This window comes from Anser anser (genome assembly GCF_964211835.1).
Source record: "Anser anser genome assembly, contig: HAP1_SCAFFOLD_125, whole genome shotgun sequence".
NCBI classification, from domain to species: domain Eukaryota; kingdom Metazoa; phylum Chordata; class Aves; order Anseriformes; family Anatidae; genus Anser; species Anser anser.
In genome coordinates this window covers 251,242-271,003 of record NW_028153497.1, presented here as the reverse complement: position 1 = coordinate 271,003, position 19,762 = coordinate 251,242, and the positions used below count along the sequence as shown (strand labels likewise).

General features: G+C 46.5%; 1 pseudogene across 1 annotated transcript; it reads left to right on the top strand.

Annotated features, from left to right (window-relative positions):
- The first annotated feature begins 12,910 nt into the window (after positions 1-12,910).
- LOC310892062 (zinc finger CCCH domain-containing protein 11A-like) lies at positions 12,911-18,992 on the top strand (annotated as a pseudogene). Its single transcript has 11 exons — positions 12,911-12,985; positions 13,210-13,329; positions 14,112-14,235; positions 14,680-14,883; positions 15,409-15,528; positions 16,037-16,117; positions 16,534-16,644; positions 17,383-17,445; positions 17,704-17,799; positions 18,010-18,075; positions 18,589-18,992. The product of its transcript is annotated as a zinc finger CCCH domain-containing protein 11A-like (transcript).
- The last annotated feature ends 770 nt before the right edge of the window (positions 18,993-19,762 follow it).

The window sequence follows — 19,762 nt, the reverse complement described above, 5'->3', positions numbered from 1 at the left end:
TAACCTCCAAGTGAATATTAACTTTCTTCAGGAGCACCTTGGTTTTGTATTTTGGCTAAGGCTCCGCAATGCCAGAGGAGAAGCAGCATGGAGGAAAAAGCTAGTAAGGAATCTTTTACCCATGAGTCCTAAACGCTGTTTTGCTGCTTTCTAGGCTGTTCCAGCCACGCTGGAGCACGTCCCAGCCACCAGACTTGAAGAAAATCCCCAAAACAGGTGATGACCACAACTTGTTCTTTTTCTCAATCGGTGTATATCCCCAGTGAAACATAAGTTCTGTCACACGTGGGGAAAAAAGGAGGGTTCTGAGATAATTAAAGCCCAAATCCATCAGAGGAATAAGACACGTGAAATGACTTTCTAGCAGCTAGCAGGAATGCTTAATTAGACTTACTTTCTTTAAATGCTGCAAGTCGGTACAGCTTTCCAGTGACTTCTTGCTCTGTCTGAATACCTAAATGAGGATGAGGTGAAGTTCTCCTACTTCCTCGTGAGGTGATAAATGATGAGTAGTGTCCTCTGCCTTTTGGTCCTCAAGAAAGCCACCCGAACAAACATACAAGGTGACAAGAGTGCAGGGAGAGCAGAGGGAAGTGATGGCTGCAGATCAGCTTCCTGTAGTGGGGAGCAAACTCTGCTGAGTGTGCCGTGGGAAAAATGACTAACTTAGCAAACAGATATTTGCAGATGGAGACTTCTTAACATTTTTACAGGAAAATTAAGCAAGGTGGCAAAGTGCCTCTTGCTACAACAATTGAACCATCTTTGCTAGACTCCAGGTGCTCTGGCTTCACAGAGAAACCCCCAAACTGAAAAATGTACCTGCTAATATATTGGGCTCTAAATGTCGCCCTGGGTTAATTGAATAACAATCCCTGGGTAAGATTGAAGTGCAGGAGGGGTTGGCTGCGGTTTTAAGAGCCGGTTTGCAGAAAAGGGATTTCCCGTTAAGAAATGGCATATACTGATTGTTCTCTTCCTTGCTCTGCCAAGACCTGAAGCACATCTTGGAAGCCAGGCAGAATCTGTGGAGCCAATGGAGTTCTCAAGCTCGACTTCAGCTTCTTCCCAGCTAGAAGAAGCAAGGACACGCCGGCTGAGTTCCACAGGCAACGCGCCCGTATCTGTAGACGAGGATTTAGAGACGCTACTTTGGGAACTCTCAGACGGCATACTGGAAGCCGAGCTCGACTTGGACCCAGGGAAGGATGAGGATGACCTCCTCCTTGAGCTTTCCAAGATGATTGATGATTGAACTGCATAGTCCTATGGTATATTAAAAAAAAAAACAAAAACAAAAAAAAAACCAACTCTTCTTCTTGTTGGATACCCCGAGGTGATCCTTTTTCTAACTGAGGCTTTGCAATGAGACTTAAAGCACAGTTGGAACTGGTAGAAATTGGCAGGATCTGCACTCAGTTGTCCTAAGTTTCCCTGCTGGTCAGAGTTAAGGTCTTGTGCATGGTTCCGTAACTATAGGTGGCTACCTTTGATATCAAGAGGACAAAGCACTTGTTTCTTTTGGCACAGAAAGATGTCCATCGGCACGCTGTGGTGGCTGTGAATTGACGTAGTGATGGAGCGATGCTCTGAAGGCTTAAACGGAAAGCTTCTTCCTTCCGCCCCCCCTTGGCACAGCTCGATGTTGGGCACATTGTGAAGCCTGGGTGTTCTGATTTCTCGGACAGTTGATACCCAAATCCCGGAGTTACTATGTCAACTCTTGACTTTTATTTGTGTATGCCATTGTTTTGACTGTAATCTTTTCAGATGATGAAGCTGTAGGGGCGGGAGGGAGCAGAATAATTATTCTAGCGTTGTGGACCAAACATGCTGCCAGGAGTGGTGGTGGTGGGGTCAGCCCACCCGGCCTTACTTTCAATTATCAGGGATGATAAAATGGTGTGAAAAGCAGCAGCTCTGCGATACGGCTACGCTACCCCCACTCCCTTCTCTTGTGCTGTACCAAAGTTCCCCCAAGCTTTGGTTGGTGCTTTTTGCTGGTGACAGTAGGACTCCAGGGCGAGTAGTCGGGACTCTCCTGCAGTAACTGGGTCAATTAAGGGTTGGTTTAAGTGCCTCCTGGTTTTTAAAATTGCTCCCCTGAGCTGCTGGCTCTGCTGCCTGCTACAGCAAATGTTCGGGTGCCATCAGCGTCGCACTTGGGCGTGGGCACTGACTCTGCGGAGGAGAGCTGAGGCTCGGGTGTATTGTGTACCCTGCCGCCAGTGATCGTTTTCCCCTAGCAGATCTATTTTGAATTATTTCCCTAAATTTTAGAGGAACTTTAGGCTCTTTGTGCTATGATTTGTGAAGCTGTAGGGGCCCTCAGGCATTTGCTGCTGGCAGAGAAAAACCGCTTGTCGAATTTGTTGTAAATACTTTCTGTTTGGACAACAACGCCTGTGTGTGTGTGTGTGTGTGTGTGTGTGTGTACGTGCGTGCTTTGATGACCCCCTGCGACGCCCCAGCTCCGCGAGGGAAGCTTTGAAGCGGCTCTGGGAAAACCTCTGCGGAAGAAACTGCTGCTGGCGACTTGCGGAAAACGGACTCCACAATCAGTGAGATTGTAAAGTAGGTATGTTTATTCAGCGCTGGGCAGCACGGGAGGTCGTGGGCATGAAGATTGATGACTCTTCCTCGTCACCGCTAGTTGACCTCTTGTCTTTGCACAGACTCAGTTGCTCCTTGGCTCTTGTCCACCTGCAGGACCAGTTTCTCCCAGTTTCTTAAGATAGGCTCGCTCTCTTATTAGGAGACTGACCTTGGTAAGGGGCCCAAGGCTTCTTGCTTTAGTTAATTGGCACAATGCACCATAGTTAGCAAAGACACTAAGTAGCATCCTAGTTTAATGCCGTCAGCGCTCTATCTCTACTTGATAAGATTCTCCTAACTCCCTCTCTCACTGGAGCCCACGCAGCCCTCCGTCCTGCCGAAGGACTTCACGGGGACTTCTGCCGGCTCCGGGTGCCCGCACACAGACAGAAATGTCTTTGAGAGAAAACAATCAGGAGGAGGAGAGCTCAGAGACTGCGGCCGGCTTCGGCCACCTTCCCCTCGCTTTCCCTCTCCGTGTTCAAACCGAGCACTGTTCTGCCGTCAACCTTCGCTGCCTGTGCCCGCGGCGCTGGGCTTTCGCGTGTGCCATTGCTCCTCTACATATTTTATCCTTCCTTTTGTAAGGAATGGTCCAGCAATTCGTGTCACTAAGGGATTTGAAGGGTTAACATCGAGGCCCGGGTCTAGGTGATAAGAGAACAAAGGGGTTTTTAGGGAAAAGTGCTGACTACTGCAGGGGATGTTGCTAGAGTTTCTGAAATCCGGCGCAGAGGCTCCCAAACGAGGAGGAAGGGGGAGATGAAGGACAATTGAAGGACAAAAGCCTGGGAGGAAGACAACCAGCATTCAGCCCGAGCAAGCCCCGAGAGACCACCAGAGACTGGTATGCAGGCGCCCCTGGGAGGGGTTTCGGATTCCGGAAACCAATTCTAATAACCCTGCCTCTTCTCGAAGTAGTAATGAATATGTATTAGCCTGGGAGCATCAAAACCAGCCGCCTTACGTAACAGGTGTGCGTCCTGGGGGAGCAGAGACTCCCGGCGCACCCAGCGCTGCTTGCTTGCCTCTATTCGTTTAATAAATTGTAAACTTTGATTGTAATCCTATTTGGATTTATAACAGCCATTTATAACACTTTTTATATTTGTATTTTATTTAAGGCTGTCTTGCCCCCCTCCCCCCCCCAGCCTCGCTGCTCACCAATAAAGCTGGCGCAGGGACTCCTGCCTGCGACCATAGAGACGCGGTCCTCCCGGCCTGCTAGAGCGGCCCCCCACGCTCCTCCAGCATCCCAGCGTCCCTTGTGCGCTCCCGCCCGGCCTCAGGGGCTTCCGGAGGCGGCCCAGCAGGGGCGGCGGGAGCAGCGAGGCGGCGGCAGCCATGGCGTACCGCGGGCAGGACCAGAAGGTGCAGACGGTGATGGTGCAGCCCATCGTAGCCTTCCTGCGGCCGGGGAGCGACGGGGGAGCGGGTGGGGGGCGGCCCGGGCCTCAGGGGTCTCGGCCCGGGCCTTGAGGCCTTGTCCCGGGGCCCTGGGGCCTCGTTGCAGGGTTTGAGGCCTTGTCTTGAGGCCTTGTCCCGGGCCTGGAGCTCTTGTCCCCGTGCTGAGCCCTTCACGCAGTGCCCCAGAACCTCATCTTCCGCTACCTGCAGAGCGTGAGTAGCGCGGGGAGAGGACGGGGAGGGGATGGGGATGGGGATTTGGAGGGGGTGGGGGGAGCGGGGAGGGTCCGGGGATCTCCCTCGCTGAGTTTTCGGCTCCCACCCGTTGCTCGGGGCAGGTTTGTGGGGAATGGAGAGCTGTGCGGCGTGGTGGTGGGTACAAGGAGCTGCTGCGCAGCCCGGCGTTTCCCCCTCGTGTTAACGGGAGTGGGATCGTGCAGCCGGGCGTGCAGGAGTGTTCCCTTGTGACTGGAAACGTGTCCTTCAGCAAACGTGTAGTATTCACCCAGTCATATAAGACTCTAAAATGTCAGACTGTTAATTGAAACTGCCCCTGAGAGTTGCTCCTTGGAGTTTTTGGGAGCTCTAGCGGCTATGGTTAGCGGGTATTTCTGAACACACGAGAGAGAACAAAACTGCTCGCGGTGTTTGTGTTCCAATTTACTCTCCTCCTTCGTTCTGCAGAGCTCGAGGATCCAGGTGTGGCTGAGCAAGTGAACGTGCGGATAGAAGGCTGCATCATCGTGAGTGTCAGCACGACCCCACGTTACATCGTTAGTTTGTTTTCCCTCATTCACAATCCTATTTTTTCTTGTCAAGAAAAACTAGCCCAAGGGAAAAAAGAAATCGTGCTTCTCTAACAATTAGTCTTCGTTGTCCAGCCTGGGTCAGCACAGCTGACGATGGTTCGTGTTGTTGCTGAACTAATTGCCACTGTTGCCGATTTCTAGGGCTTTGACGAGTACGTGAATTTGGCGCTGGACGACGCAGAGGAGATTCACTCCAAGGCAAAATCAAGGAAACAGCTGGGTGTGTCGTGTGTCTGTGCAACCCGAGTGACGCGCGGTCTGAAACCTGCCCGGGTGAGCCTTCTAGGTAGCAGCACTGAGACGTACCAACCGTGTGACGAGCCTTGCTGTTGAAGTTCAGTGAGCAATTCCTGGCTACATCTCTGTCCCTGATGATTTTTGAGCTGCTGATTTTGCTGGATGAAGGAGAATCTGTCCCTGCCTGAGACCAGTTCTGGTCTTTGAAACGTGTAATACCAGGCGGCCTGCACTCTGCATGATGGGCAAAACCCTGCTCAACCACACAAAACACTTTCTGAAAACACGAGATTATTCTCAGGTTCTGGGCTCTCTCTAATCCCCTCTTTCCCTTCTCTTTGCTGCAGGCTGGATCGTGTTAAAAGGGGACAACATCACTCTTCTACAGAGCGTTTCTAAGTAGAATTTGCCATCCTTAGAACAAAGGTGGCTGCCGTGCTGCGGAGTGACTGAGTGCCAGGGGAACGCGGCCCACTGGTAGATAGGAAGTTATTTGTAACTGGGGTTGCATGCTGAGGTCAAAAGTCTTTCCTTTGTGGGAGCGAGTTGTTTGTAGCTTGAAACAATACGTGATGTATTTCACAAATAGCCATTTTTCACATTAACTGTAAATGTAAACCACAAATCTGCCTGTTTTCAGTCTCTTCCTTCTGTGAATGGAGAAGGAGGAGAAATATAGAAGCGTGGGCTTTTCCTTTTGCTGTGGATCTGATAAGTTTCGATAACGCTATGTGCTTTCTTGACCATTACATCTGCGTTATGTGGCCAGGGTGGACTCGTTCAGGGCACGGAAGCCCCACACAGTCCTTGAGCTAGCAGGGTGCTAAGGAGGGTGTTGGAGATTTTGCATACAATTGCAGCCCTTTGTTGCTGCAGTGACAGGTTCCTCAGATTCTTTCTAAACAGGGTTTAGCTTATTGAGAATCTTTTTGGGAGTGTTTATTGTGGATCAGTCAGTAAAAGTATCTTAGTGGGCCCGTGAGGGATTTGGGGCTGTGGTGCAGTAACCCAGTGTTTACAAGTGTTACTGCTATGCATGCTTGTCCAATAACGTCTCCAGATCAGAGAGTGAGAGCGGGCAACTGGTTTGGATTAAATCTGTCACTTCTTGCTGCTTTGGACAGAGCCTGTAGATTAAACCCTTGTGCTGTTCAATAAGCTGGGGTATCAGATGTGTCGGTTGGGTTTTTATCATTTGATTTATTTTTTTTATCCGTTTGGAGATCTGTCTTTTCTATTTAAGTTTCCCCAAGAGAGCTGAGTTGCTTGATGCATCGACCAAAGAGAAGTTCCCCGGCTGACTTGGGACAGCCAGTCCCCTCGTTTTTCTGATCACAAAAAAAAAAAAAAAAAAAAAGAAAAAGAAAAAAATCGAAGAAGAAAAATTTTGACTGTAACTGTAACTCAGAAACTAAGATTACCTAAATGGAGAGAAATGAATTTTGATGCACAGGCTGTGCTAGAAATCTGTTAATCAGCATTCAGTTTTTCAAAACTTCAATTTGTGTATCATCATCATGAAAATTAATAAATTCAAGGTGGGAGATCCTTTCCTGAAAGGGAAGGACAGAAATACGAGTCTTGCTGTGGGGCCTACCCAGCGCAGTTCTGCCATTCCGAGAAGTAATACGTCAGGAGTGTCACAGCAGACGTTCCCAGGAAGAAACCTTTGAGGGGCAGCGTGACACACTTGATTGGCTAAAGCAGCTTCAGCTGGACAGCCTGCTGCCGGGATGGGTAATTCTAAGTTGTGTTCAAGTTGCTGAGTTCCTTTCAGCATGTAGTAAAGATGTAACGTGCCGATGTCGTTTGGGAACAGGAGGCATTACGTGTCACCAGCAGTGGGCACGTAAGGAACAAAACAGTATCTTACGAGGTCCTCCACATCTGCCTTTCATTTTGTCCTTGGTTTGCCAGCTGGAGCTTTCAGGAGGTGAGGAAGGAGGCTGTCCCAGTGAATAGTTCAGGTGTTGCAGGGTATTTGTGATGCAGTGCTTGTAAAATTTACCTGCCCGCATCTCCTGTTACAGGCAGCCCCCCGTGGGCCCTGTGAGATGGGGAGCTGCTGCCCGGGGTTAGGCCCAAGGTGCCCTGTCAGGCCCAGGGCCGCCCTTCCCCTTCCCCTCGCCCTGCCCTTCCCTCCCGCTCCTCAGCCCTTGCTCAGGCCTTTTGGGCCGTCTGGCCGTCCGTCTGTCCATCCATCCGGCCGTCTGGCCGTCCATCTGGCCCTGTGTCCCTCCATCCCACCGCCCTGCCCCGTCCCTGCCGTCTCCCTAGGGAAGCAAAGAGTCCCTGGGCTGCCTTCAGGGGGGAGGTTCTGCTCAGGAAATTAAAGCTTCCCCCTTAACGGGCGCCTTGCGAGTTATTTTGAGTTCCAACCTTCTGCCTTCCTTTCGTAGCAGTGCCTCTGAGGGGTGCGCTGTAAGGTAGCCGTCATCTGGCGCGCTGCTCCTGCGTTTCCCAAAGGAACTGCCTTCGGGATCTGACTAACTCTGGATGCACGCGGTTGTCACCTTAATTTCTCCGTTAGTTTGCTGAAAACAACCCGCTTGGGTGACCTTTGTGTTTGTTTCTTCAAACTTGGATCGAGGAGGTCTCTGTTTCCTTATGTTGATGTTCACGACGAAAGTGCAGAAGGGATGCTTACTGTTGCCCGGGTCAGTCCTGTTGCCAGGATGGGAATGTTTAGCCTACCGGCCCTCTGGTGCTGTTAGGCTGCACTCGGAGTGTGAGCTCTGGGCCTTATTTGGAAAAGACTGCGTTATTTGAGTGTACAAACCCGAGATATTCTGCGGATAGGTGATTCTCAAACCACGTCAGAACCACCGCTGTGACGTGTGCTGGAGTCGGACGCGCGTTTGACTGATCAGGCGGAGCAGGTGAATTGAATTTGTTGCTGGATGGCGAGGTGTTCTGGGGGAAGAGCTAGTCTAAGGAAAACTTCCTCTTACTGCCCCTTCCCATCTCAAATGGCCACTGCCTGGGGAAATTGCTTCTTTATGACATTAACTACAACGTTACAGTGAGGATGAGGAATCATCATTACTCCCATAGTTATTTGCTGCCAGGCCGCAGCGTTGATTTCAGAGATTTAAAAAAAAAAAACAACAGGAAAAAGAAAGGAAGTATGTATTCTTTCACATACTCTCTTTTCCCTGAGAGTAAATGTTGTAGCTTCAGCAGTACCCTTCCTCTGGAAACGATTCCCAGTGCCTGCTCAGACACTGGGGAGTAAAATGACAGAACAATGGAGGAGAGCCACCCGATATAAAGAAAGGAAAAAAGGGGTTATGGATGAAGGGAAAGCAACTACATAAAAAATTGGTGCTATCTAAAAATTGGTTAACGGTTTGGGACCTGCAGGTGCTGCCTACACGTGCGTGTGTTGCAGTCGTGCCTGTTGCCACTGCGCAAAATGGAGAGAGCTTCTTTGTCGAATGCAGCATGTTAAAGAATGCGCCATTGCCTGGAAGAAATGCACGGCCTTCCCTCGTGTGGGACTTCTTCCCCATTGATCTGTGGTTTACCTGAAGGTTTACCATAACCTACATAAGTTTCAAAAGCAAGCAAGCAACCAACCAAAAAACAACACCAACATTAAAGAGTGGCAAGGCAGATGCTCATCTGGGGACTCTGACTCATCGGTGACATCAGCAAGCAAAGCATTGTGAGCGCTTCGGGTCGGGGCTGCTGTGGCGAGCCTCGCAGCCGGGAGGGAGAGCGGGTACGGTTCGCCTCTGGCGGGTCTGTGTCAGCCCTCTGCCCTGGTGGCTTCGTTAGCAGTGAGAGTTTGACTGCTGTGTTCCCAGCTTTCGCTTCTGCACCGACCGTGTGGCAGAGCCCGCAAGCTGCTTCCTCAGCTGGAAGAGGAAGAGGAGTGACCTCAACTGTGCCGAGGTAAAGCAGAACCGTTGAAAAGATTTGTCAAAGATGCGGCTGGTACCAGCGCAGCCGCTGCAGCTGCAGCAGGTCCTGGAGCATTGGAGAAGATAGAGAGGGGTTTCTTCGTGAAAAGAATGCTGTGAAAGTGTTTTCACGCCAGAAATTAGGAGAAGCGCCTCTGTTGTTTGGATATCCTCTATTGACCTGGCACACGGGCATTACAGCATACCTGGCACACTCTTTGTATTGTTTGTAAAAGAAAAAAAAAAAAAAGTGTTTTAGGGCAGGCCAAAAACCTGCCTTGGCACTTCCACATCGCAGCAGTGCTTGCAGGCCGTGCATCCTGGATGCCAGGCAAGGATCTAAATCCGATGGTGCTGTTGGTAACGTGAAGTTCAGGAAGCACTTCTGGGTTTTTCTGCTCTTCCATGTGAATTTTTGCCCTGTGAAGGTGGTGTACTGAGCTCTTTTCTTACCAACAAATAGGTTTAAAAGCAGTTACAGCAAGGATGAGCTGTGTTAGCAGGAGGCTCTTCTGTGCTTTGACCATGGGAAGATGAATGGTTTACCTATGCACCGTTAAATATAATTTGACACCTAGCACACAACACTTGCAGCCTGTGGGGTGCTTTAACAAGCAGGTAAATCAGCGGAGACTGTTTTGCAGCAAGGCTGATGCTGGGTGATTAAAAAGCAGGGTCACAACAAGGAGAAAAAAAAAAAAAAAAAGCTTTGGAGATCTTTTTTAAAATGAGACTGCTTTTTATGGCATTTAGGGCTGTGAGGTATCCTTGGTTTTTGCTTTCTTCCCATTCCTTAGACCAGATCCATTCATATCCTGAACAGCGTTCTGGGTCTGTTCAGGAAAATGGAAGGCAACAAGCAAAATGATGAGCTCCTTGGGCATTCAAAAGAGCTCAGTCTGGGAAAGATTTCAAGTCCAACTTCCATGCTAAGGAGCACCAGTAATTTTTAGAAGTAGATGCAGAGGAATCTGCATGGCACTAAGTGTGTTTCTGAAGGTGCTAAAGGTCAGAAGTGACGATTCCTCTCAATACTAAAGAAGAGAAGGAAACCTTGCACTTAACTACTGTTTTTATTCCCTTTGTCAAGCAGTCAAAACCAACAACTAATACGGGAACCCAACTTTTCCCCTCTTTACTTTAGATTTGGGAAAATTCCCTGCCAAAATAATACTTCCTGGAAAATTCACTAGTGTTTGTGTGAGTAAAAGGTTCCAACCTTTTATTATTAATTTGTAAGAACTATTTCATCCGCTTTTGTCCAGAAGAGTCAGAAATAATTTGCACAGAAATGTGCAGCATTTTAATGAAAGGCTTCAGAATCACTCTAATTTGAACTTTATCTGGTCTGGTTGCAGGTTTTATGACATTTAGTGTCTTAAAAAAAAAATCAAAATATCTGACTTCACATCAGAAAAAAAAAACCTGCTTGTGGCTAAATAAAATCTGTTGCAGCTCTGGTCATTGAAAAATCATTGGCTGTTAAATTGGACCTAAGTCATCTTTTCTAACCTTTCATGATCTTGCAGCAATGGATGATGATGGATATATGGATTAGGGAACAGCACGTGATGGCAAACCTGTGGTATTTGCTACAGCGCAGAAAGAAAACAAATTGCTTCCAAAAAATCAAACTAATTCAAAATTCTTGGTATCATGCAGCCATGCCACTGGCAAAGTGAGCATTGCCCTGCCTCTCAAAGCTTGCTGTATCCTTGATCTGCTGTCTTGCTGCTGTTAATTGATTGCAACTCTACGTGTCTGATCAGGGCTACGAGTTGTTCTCGATATGGATACCATACGACATATACTGTGCACGCTTGTGTGTATAGATATGTTTATCCTGTATGCATGTACATATTTGATCTGGATAGGCTGGAGCGATGGGCTGAGGTCAACTGTATGAAGATCAACAAGGCCAAGTGCCGGGTCCTGCACCTGGGGCGCAACAACCCCAAGCAGAGCTACAGGCTGGGAGATGAGTGGCTGGAAAGCTGCCTGGCCGAGAAGGACCTGGGAGTGTTGGTTGACAGTCGGCTGAATATGAGCCAGCAGTGTGCCCAGGTGGCCAAGAAGGCCAACAGCATCCTGGCCTGTATAAGAAGCAGTGTGGCCAGCAGGTCTAGGGAAGTGATTGTCCCCCTGTACTCGGCTCTGGTGAGGCCGCACCTTGAGTACTGTGTTCAGTTTTGGGCCCCTCGCTACAGGAAGGACATGGACGTGCTCGAGCGAGTCCAGAGAAGGGCGACCAAGCTGGTGAGGGGTCTGGAGAACAAGTCTTACGAGGAGCGGCTGAGGGAGCTGGGCTTGTTCAGCCTGGAGAAGAGGAGGCTCAGGGGCGACCTTATCGCTCTCTACAGTTACCTTAAAGGAGGCTGTAAAGAGGTGGGGGTTGGTCTGTTCTCCTACGTGCCTGGTGACAGGACGAGGGGGAATGGGCGAAAGTTGCGACAGGGGAGTTTTAGGTTGGATGTTAGGAAGTACTTCTTTACCGAAAGGGTTATTAAGCATTGGAACGGGCTGCCCAGGGAGGTGGTGGAGTCACCATCCCTGGAGGTCTTTAAAAGACGTTTAGATGTAGAGCTTAGCGATATGGTTTAGTGGAGTACTTAGTGTTAGGTCGGAGGTTGGACTCGATGATCTTGAGGTCTCTTCCAACCTAGAAATCCGTGATACTGTGTGATACATATGTATGCATATTTGTGTGCTGGCCCCCAGATCACTCATGGTATAAAGCATTGGCCTCGAAGGCATACTCATCAAAATATTTGGTAGATCCTCCATTTTTTTCTAGTTCCCTCAAAATGAGAGAGTTTTTACGCGCTCTCTGTGTCAAAAAGGCAAAACTTCTGATTTCCACTGTCGCTCTCGCTAACTTTCTATCACTCACTCCTCGTGTGTGTGTCTAAACACATATGTGTGTATGCGTATGCACATTTGTGTATTTCTGTGCACTGTTGTGTTTTTTGCTGTACAGGTAATAAAGACGGGGAAAGGTTTTAGTGTTTTCTTAATAGGTGAAGAAATCTTGAAGACCAGAGATTGGAACATACTGAATTTTGAATTAAAAAAAAAAAAAAAAAAGTCAAATTTTCTGGCTGTGGAAGATGGAGCCTCATTTTTGCAGCCACTTTGAATCACGAGTTCATCTCTAAATGCACTGGGTTTTTTTGTTTTTGTTTTGTTTTGTGGTGTTTTTTTTTTTGGTTTTTATTTTTTGAAGAGCTAACTAACCCTGGCTGTCTCCAGTCTGAGAGAGTGTTCAGATGGACTTGCTTCCTCCATTAGTTATAAGCTGTTTAAAAGCACATCCTATGTTTGAATTGTGGATGAGAGGCTCCCTTGGCAAAGTGAGGAGGCAAATTCTTCCTACCCCTTTATCATTAATTCACGGATTCAGTGTTGGTTCGGCCTCCAGGAGAAGTTAACTGGAAGTCTTTGAAGATCGATAACTTTGCTGAGGTTGTCCAGGTAGGTGAACTCGAAGACCCACAGTGACTGGAACGTGCTATTTAATGCGTCATACTGCGTTCTGTAGAAGTTACTCGTAGCCATAGTTGATCATTGCCTTGCATGTATGATCAGGTGGTTTTTGAAGAAGTGACTCCCTTTTCAGGCTTCCGGATGTGCTCCAAGGCATATTATTGAGGACGTGGAAGAGAACACTTGCTGACAAAGCTCCTGGCAGCTTTACAGAACTTTAGTTTAATATTGTGTTAGTTCCCGTAACAGCTGATTTCAAGGCATTGCTCTCCTCAAGAGACTAATTTGATGAACAGAAGAAAGCTGGAAAAATGCTTGTTACTCATTATTTTTCACTTGTTGGTACTTTGTTTAGGGTTACTTTTAAAAAGAAGATTTCACTGATCACAAGCCAGTGGAAGACTTTCAGCCCAAGCAAGGGTGAAGACAGCTCTCTCCAAGAGCAGAGGAAGTCCCTGTGGAGAGAACCCGAGCTTGTTATCAGAACTTGTCGGCATGTCTAAACAAGGAGACGATTGCTACTTCTATTTCTATTCTACCTGTACCAAGGTATGGCTGGGTTTCTTTTGCTTTGCTTTGCTTTGTTTTTTTGTTGTTTTTTTTTTTTTTCATTTTTTTCAGGAAGGGGTAGAGTAGGAGGAGGAGGCACACTGGTCTTTGGTTAACGTGATAACCAGATAGATTCTGAATTCAATCGTAGCAACCTGAGGCAGTAGCATGGACGTTTTTGAGGCTGTACTATATTTTCCTTGTTGGTTTCCTTTTGGTTACAGGGAGACAACTGTTCCTTCCGCCACTGTGAAGCTGCTCTGGGGAACGAGACAGTCTGCACGCTGTGGCAGGAGGGTCGTTGTTTCAGGAATGTCTGCCGATTCAGACACATGGAAATCGATGTGAGTGCCTAAAGATGTGTTCTCAAAATAAATCAACAAAAGCATTTTTCAGTGCTGTAGGTGTGCTGATTGTGCTTTTGCAGGACAGAGTCCTTTGCTTTGGAATTACACTGGTTTCTGTTAGCAGGGGAGGGGGTGGGAGGAAGGAGAGGGAAATAAAATCAATGCCTTAGGTATGTCTTAGCAAGATTTTCTTTTATTAGACGCCGACAGTATTTTCTCAACAGATGCAGAATAACCGCTAACTAGACTGCTAAAACCTGCTGGAGCAGGGGGGTAATAAACAGGCTGTACTAGCCTCCTGAGAGCAGGCTTGATAATGATCTATCAGGTCTCTTGTGTCCCGGAGTCCTTCAGATAATGCTGTTCTAGCTGCCTGGGCTAGGAAGCAGTGGGGAAAGTTAAAGGTGCAGAAGAACGAAGTCTCCGAGAAGTAGTTCTGGATAGAGTTAACGTAGGCAATTTAAGATGTTCTTTTTCCCTCTGAATAATCCTAGTATAATCCTAGGTGTATTAGTTTAACCCACCCTAAACTGATGTCTGAGAGTGCCTGTCTTCTCAAACTGAATGATGACAAGGCTAAACGTGCATAGTGGTTACAGCTTCTGCAAACTTTGTGAATATGCCCGGAAATACTATACTTCCGTGATAAACTGACCTTTGGAATGATGTTTCAGCACTGTATTGTGACAGCCCTATCGCTGTCGTGACCTGGAACTGTGCATCTCTTTGCAAACCTTAGGTGCATGTTATCACGAGCTTGTCTTTCTTTCTGTCTTCAGAAAAAGCGCGCTGAGATTCCCTGCTACTGGGAGAAGCAGCCAGTAGGCTGTCAGAAAGCCAACTGTGCTTTTCATCACGCAAAGGGACGTTACATCGATGGCGTCTTCTTACCACCAAGCAAGAGTGAGTTTAGGTCCTTTTTCTTTAAGTATTGAAGAATTAATTTTGCATATTACTTAGTGGGTGCCAATAGTGTAGGAGACATCAGGTAACCGTTCATTTGTGAGTGCAGGAAAAGGTCTGCAGTCCTAGGTGGTCAGCTAAACCGAGTGTACTGCTGCTGTACTGCTGGTATTTGTTTTCTGCTTTCATGCTCAGCTTCTCTCTGCTTTGTGTGATATTTGCCTTGCAGTTTGCTTTCTGTTGTTTCGTCTTCTGCTGGGTGGTAGGGAGATGTGTTGTTGTTTGAAGGCAAGTCATTGTTCACGGTGTAAACAGTGGCGGGATGGGCAAAAGGAGATGCTGCATTCATTGCCTGTGCAGGTTATCTGCCTTAGCTACCATCTTCGTGCATTGTGGTCAAAGTTTTAAACTGCCATATTACTGATGATCCTCCTCTTCCTCTAGCTACACTGCCAAGTCCGCCTGAGTCCGCGGACGATGATTTGAAAGTGGCTCAGATGTCACTGCAGCAAAACAAACTTTCTGTCCAGTCCAATCCCTCTCCATAGCTAAGGCGGGTGATGAAAGTGGAAAACTCGGAAAATGTCCCAAGCCCTACACACCCTCCAGTTGTAATCAATGCTGCAGATGATGATGAAGATGATGATGGTGAGCATGGTTTGGTTCCTGGAAGGAATTTGTGCTGTAAATGATTGTGTAAGTCTTTGGTTCTTGGAAGGAATTTGTGCTGTAAATGAATGTATAAATCACAGATGACCTGAGGTCTGACTAGCGATAGGGCAGGCAGTCCGCTCAGGTCACTGGTGGCTTTGTCTGGCAGTCAGTGGACAGAACCTGAAATGTTGGAGGAAAGCTTAGAACCACTCTTGGCTTTAGCTGGTCTGTTGTGTAAAGCTCTATGTGAAACTAGGAAGGAAATTCCTTTTTTTTTGTCTGAAGAGTAATATGTTGTGTAGTAGTTAAAGCTGCAGAGAGAATCTAGAGTCCTAGATGTTTTGTCCTAGGGTAGTCTACTTACGAGTTCATCAGGTCAGTGTAGCTGTATTAAAAAAAAAAAAAAACAAAAAAAAACCAACTTTTTTATAGGAACCATGGACTGAAGTGTCATTGCATGAGCTACATAATCACGAACAATCTGGCCTATGCATAACTGAATAGATTTTTCCCCTTCAGACCAGCTTTCTGCGGAAGGAGAAGAAACTAAAACTCCCGTCCAGCAACCAGCTGAGGAAGGCCAAAATGGATTACGGATGATTTCCACTCGGAAAGCCAGTGCTACTACTGCTAAACAAGGTATTCCAGCACCTGTAGTAGGATAAATCGGCAGGATAACTTGACAATTAACTCAAAAGCAATGTGGCGTAAAAACACAACAGAATGTAGGGGTGCTGAATGGACTCGGTTATTTCCATGATCTCATTTCTCCCTGATACCATCATGTGCCCATTGGGTCAGAAAGTTGAACTGCTTTTCTTTCCTTTTGGAGAACAAAACAGGGTCACAGCATGGAGTTTAAATGGCTGCACGTGCAGCCTGGCAACCACTGTTGAAAGCCATATCTAACGATAGAGGGATCTAATATCACGTAAATGGATTAAAATTAAAACTACAGTTTTTACCCTGAAGGGTGAAAGGAGGGGCAAAATGCCATTGATTCTATGGTTGTTTCACTTGTGAGGAGTGTTGACAGGCTTTATTCTAAATACTTCTGAAAGTTCCTGAGCACTAAGAAGCCTGAGGATCTGTGATCCTCAGTGAGTGCCTCTAAGCCTTAGTCTCATTAACTGTTTTCTGTTTTCAGAGGACGGTCTGAATTTTGGAATAAAAACACTTGAAGAAATCAAATTGCAGAAAATGAAGGAAAAAACTAAGAGACACGGTGGTGAGTTAATATTCCCTGCTTCCTTACCCGGTTCACCTTCATCCTGTGTGATGATTTTTCTTTCAAAAAAAACCTCTTCCAGTAATACCGGGTAGCTGGCTATGCTTTGGTGAATCCAACTATTTTGCCAAAGAAGTGAAATTTGATTGGCTTCAGAATGGCAGGTGATGGTGGCTGGGAGCTGCTTGAGGGATAGACTTCCATGTTTAGCTGGGGGCATCGAGCAACCTGATTCTCAGCCAGCTGGTATTCTAGATGGGAATTCCAAGGGCAACCAGAGGCAAACTAGTCACCTCTCTTATTTGCATGCTCTGGTCACTGTATGTTTGACAGTAATGAATAATTAAAGTTTTTTGTTCTTCGTGATAGTTTTTTCTGTTTGGTAAACTTCCTTATGTTTTGCTTGCTCTGAGCAGAAGGTCCTTCAAGATCTTCTCTTCCTCCCGTCGATTCTATGATTTTTCCTGCTCCGGAAAAGGAAAATGTCCGGACAGTGGTGAGAACTGTGACACTGTCTACAGAGGAAGGTAATAATTCATGCTTTTGTTTCGATTTCATTACTCCTAAACTGGAAGGTTAAGCAAGAAGGAAGGCAATTCACCCCTGTTAGCCTCCTGGTGCTGCCGCCTTCTGTTCAAAACATGCTTTTATGCTGAAAGTCCCTGGTTGTACTGGAAAGCTTTGGTGCTCAGGTTAAGTGCAGTAGCAGGAGAAAGAAAAAAATGTGTCAGTATGCAAATAGGGGGATAACTGAAAAACAGGAGAGTAACGAGAAGAAAGAGCTCTAGAGGACAGTGCTATGTAAGAAGCAATTTCTGAAGCTTTAAAGAGGCTGACAGTGGCACGTGTGGACAGTAGTGCGATAGGAGTCTGTGTATAAATTATATTGTTTAGAGTTGTGCAAATTCCTTTGAAAGGGAAAGAAGTGAAGAAGTACTTCTACTCATAGACATTCACCTTAGAAAGGAATATTTCTCAGCATTTGTACCTAATAATATTCTGCTTGCTTATGCAGCTCTGTTCTGCAAAAAGTATAGCTGTCAAGCAGACTCAGATTCATTCTCGACTACATTCAGCTGGAATTTGAGGCAAACACTGAGACTATGGATACTTTTTCTAAGTTAATTATAGTTGAAATATGAGTTTGTGTGGTTTAGCTGTCAAAACAGTGCCTTGCTGGGTTTTTTTTGGACATGGGCTAACAGTATACTATTTCTATTGGCTACTGGTTTCTATGAAATAGAAAAATTTTACTTTTGTTTTAGGGGAGGAACCTGTGGTTCGACTAGATCTTGCTGAGAAACAAGGAAAACGGAAAGCCTCCGTGGGTAAGAACTTTTTATGAGCTGTTATTTAGGTGCCGCCTTCTCTATATGACTGCATTGAAGAGTATTTTTGACGTATGAGAGGAAAATGCGTTGCAGTGGAGATCTGTGTTGACTGCAGAAATGGCAAAAAAACCATTTAGCAGCTGAAAGGCAATTTTATGAAAATATGCTTGAAAAATAGAAGCTTGTGGTTGACTGTTCTCAAATCTTCCTGCAAAGAAATGTTCTTAAAATATTCCTTGTTTTCTCTGTCTGAAGCTGATGTAAGCGCTCTTCCGGTGAAGCGCAGCCTTGCTGAAAGGCTGGGGAAGAAGGTGGAGGTTCCGGGAAATGCTGACAAAGCACCAAAGAGAGGTACAGCTACTAAACAGGCATCTGGATGTGATTCACGGGTTTTGTAGTTAGGCTTTCTGTTTGTCCTTTTCCTGCGATGTTTCTTTTTGCATGTTGGCTGAGGTCTTAATCACCGGGATTCAAAGTTACCTTTCCTGCCTTGTTTTTGAATGTGAACACAAAGTTGACGTTTATGCAGCCTCCCTAATTTGGTCTTTTTCTGTTTTGCAGTTCAAGTTCCCAAGTCTGTGAAGGAGAGGCTAGGATTACCTTCTCAACGGACTAGTACTGCGAAAGGTAACAACTGGCTATTAAATATACTTTCTCCTTCTTCCTTTCCGTGAACTTAGACCGTTTTCATACAGCCCTAAAAAGGAATTCAAATGAAAACAAAGAACTGATTCCTCTTGCTCGAGTGCTGAAGCTCTTCTGACAGCCACTATCAGAAATCTGGCTCTAGGTGTGTGTTTATTTTCCGCTTGTGCCTTGTCAAGGTTTTAAGCTGCTTCTGTGAACCATCATATACAATTAGAATAGAGCCACTGCCGGGAGCAGGAATTTGAAATGCAGTCTGAAAAAGTAATCAAGTAAACTAGCATTTCTGTGTAGCAACTCTCTCTGGATAGGGCTGGTCTTCAAAATACAACAAGTGGCTCAGAGGAGGAGGAGAATGTTAGGCTATTGTCCTAAGATGCGTTATTGGGAACGCTCAGGCTTAGTTTTCCTTAGTACTGTGACAAATTTTGGAGACTTAAACTATTGTTGGACTCTCTTTAAATGTTGGCGCTTCTCATTTCTTGATGATGACAGGGAAGGCTGCTAAGCCAAAGGGAGAGGTCCATGTGAAAACACTGGAGGAAATCCGTCGTGAGAGAGCTCTTCAGAGACGAGAATGTCAAGCCAAAGCCCAGGCTGAATGGCATGGTAAAACCAAAGATCCCAGCGCAGGGGCAAAAATTGAGGGTGAGCCCAAGAAGCAGAGCGTGCTCACTCTTTCCGGGCCCAGCAAAGTGCAGTCGAAGGAGCCGGCAGGTAAAGCCAAGCCAGAAGGAGAAGTGCGTGTTAAAACCCTGGAAGAAATAAAGCGCGAGAAAGCTCTGCGGATGCAGCAGAGTGGAGAAAATGTGCCAGCTCCCCCAGCACAACCTGGACCTGCCCCAGCCGGGCAGAAATCGTTATGGAACACAAAGCTATCAGGTAATAAGATGCTTTAATACCTGCCCCGGTGAGGTGCTTCCCATATTGAGCAAGTTCCGTTTGCTCAGGATCTGCTTTGCTTTTTCCTTCAATGCAGAGGATAAAAGAGTTTAAGGCTGCAAAGTTCAAAGGCAAAGAAGGGCCAGAACATGCAACCATGTCTGTTTTCATTAATTACGTGATGGTATTCTGTATTTCCCACTAGAAAATTAACACATTGAGGGGCTTTTTAGTCTAATTTTGGTATTCTGTTTTTTTCTGCCATCTGTTTATGGTATGAAGTCCTCCCTGCGTTGAGTTCAAGTTCACCTTCCTCTTTGGCATGTGTTGCTTAACTTGACACGTGTATGTGTTTGTAAAGCATGCTTCAGCGTCTTAATGTGGGGGGCCAGTTTCTGTCAAAAATGACAGAGGATCAAAGGCCTCGTTGTTAAGATTATATCAACTTTGTAAAATGAGATTGTGTGAGGGAGATAAGGAGGGCTTAAAGGCTGCATGCACTGCACATTGTAGCCTTTCTCTCTGTCTCATGGGACACGAGGAAATAAACACACAAAGAAAACAAGTACCCAGCTTTCTTTCGTTTCTTCTCCTGCCAGCCAGATGTTAGGTCAGGAATGGGAGACTAGAATATGACTCTACAAATTTGGATTTTGTAGAACAACTTAATAGATTTTGTGGGACATCACTGCAGGGGAGAGGAAGCTGGTACAACAGTTGCATACACTCTCTTGTCTTACTATACCTGCTGCTTTTCCTTTCCTAGAGGGAGCAAGACTTTAAATAC